At 39.2% G+C, this 2,009-nt stretch overlaps 1 non-coding gene across 1 annotated transcript; it reads left to right on the top strand.

The window, feature by feature from the left end:
* The first annotated feature begins 506 nt into the window (after positions 1-506).
* On the top strand, positions 507-613 carry LOC141675360 (small nucleolar RNA R71). The gene has a single exon (XR_012556017.1). It is a non-coding gene; the product is annotated as a small nucleolar RNA R71 (small nucleolar RNA).
* The last annotated feature ends 1,396 nt before the right edge of the window (positions 614-2,009 follow it).

Below are 2,009 nucleotides of genomic sequence, written 5' to 3'. Positions count from 1 at the left end.
CTTTCCGTATCTATTGGATTTCCGGGAAAATTAAAGTGTTCGGATTTGGATTCTGACGATCTTTACATACACTTATATCCCATATAAAGTACTAATAAAATCTCAGAATATCCATATCAGAACCCCTACATAGTGTGGCATGAAAAGTTTTCTCATTCAGCTAAAACACTATTCACAAGGGTTACAAAAAGTTCAAAATTTTGGGGGTTATTACAATAGCTATTTGATTGACTCCATAGGTAGCTAGAGAATCGACCTTCATAGACAACGCTTGGAGCTGCGCTGCAATAGCGGTGGCTGCATCGACTTCCAGAATAACTGCTACCTTCCCGGGCATCATCCTTTGAGTTGGGTTTTGATGCTCATTTGCAGCCATAGTCTCAATAAGATTATAAGCCTCAGTATAGTATTTGGCCCACAAGGCGCCTCCAGCTGCTACATCGAGCATGGGCCAAGATTGGGCCTCTAAACCATTATAGAAACCAGTGATCACCATCCAATCGGGCATTCCATGATGTGGACATTTTCTCAACATTTCCTTGTAGCGTTCCCAAGCTTCGCACATAGATTCTGTAGGTTGCTGCGTAAACTGAGTAAGAGCACTCCTCATAGCAGCAGTCTTGGCCATTGGATAAAACTTCACCAGAAACTTTTACGCAAGATCTTTCCAATTAGTGATGGACCCAGCTGGTTCAGAATGTAACCAGTCCTTAGCTTTATCCCTCAGTGAGAATGGAAAAGGCCTCAGCTTGATAGCCTCATCAGTCAAACCATTATATTTAAAAGTACTGCAGATCTCGACAAAATTCCTTATATGCATGTTGGGGTCTTCAGTCGCAGCTCCTCCGAATGAAACAGAGTTCTGCACCATCTGAATAGTGCCCGGCTTGATTTCAAAGGTGTTAGCTTGGATAGCCGGATGAAGAATGCTTGACTGAATGTCATTAATTTTAGGCCGAGAAAATTCCATAAGAGCTGGATCTGCCGGAACAATACGATCACCCAAGATTACTGGCTCTTTCTGCTCACTTCCTGAATCCGAATCTTCAAAGTCTATCTTCTCCGGAATATCAAGAACTTCGTCTGTCTCCTCAACTGTATCTAAAGTCCTCTTGCGAGTACGAGAATGAGTTTGCATAAACGCTCGCTAAAGTACCTGAAACACAACCGGAAATAATAAGTAACACGTCTTAATCACTGAGTCCTAACGACCAATGATGGTAAGTACATAAACTAAACAAATACACCGAGTCCCCGGCAGCGGCGCCAAAAACTTGTTAAGGCAAAAACACGCGTTAATATTCACGCAAGTATACGCGTTCGCAAGTAATATAGAATACTTTCTAGTTCATTCCCACAGAGACTCAGACAAATTATGTTCAATTAAACTCACTCACCAATGTATGATTACTTCTCAATGTTAAGACAATAACACTTAGATTTGATTAACTAATTATGAACTATAATTAACTACTAGAATTAAACACTTAATTAACAGTTAGAATTAGCAATATTAAAACACTCATGAGATCACAACTTCATTACTACTTCCTTCAGTAGTCATTGTTATTACCCTTAGCATGCAACAGCGATGATATTAATCGAATAACATGAAACTGATAAAAGCCAACTTTCATTGTACTAATACCATTCTACCAAACATCCACAATTAAGATAGAAGTTGAATAGGCATCAATTATGTTGAGTCCCAATATGTCTACAGAAATTGACAACATAATGGATTAAGAACAAGTTATTCCTTTTGATTACACAGGGCGAATAAAACGGTTAGAGTTACCCACTAATCATGCAGACTCGTACATGAACCTATGCTAGCATGGCAAGTTCTAAATCTCGAGATCCACCTTCGATTCACAAGAGATTAACACCCTATCTTATATGTTCGCGACGCACATAAGACGAATACGCACAACCAATACTAGATATCATACAATCATCACACACTAAGGTATTAAACAACTAACTAAAGAAGTACCTAGTAAATCCGT

This window comes from Apium graveolens, chromosome 7 (genome assembly GCF_009905375.1).
Source record: "Apium graveolens cultivar Ventura chromosome 7, ASM990537v1, whole genome shotgun sequence".
Taxonomy (NCBI): domain Eukaryota; kingdom Viridiplantae; phylum Streptophyta; class Magnoliopsida; order Apiales; family Apiaceae; genus Apium; species Apium graveolens.
The sequence above is the reverse complement of the archived record's forward strand: the minus strand, read 5'-3'. Positions and strand labels throughout refer to the sequence as shown.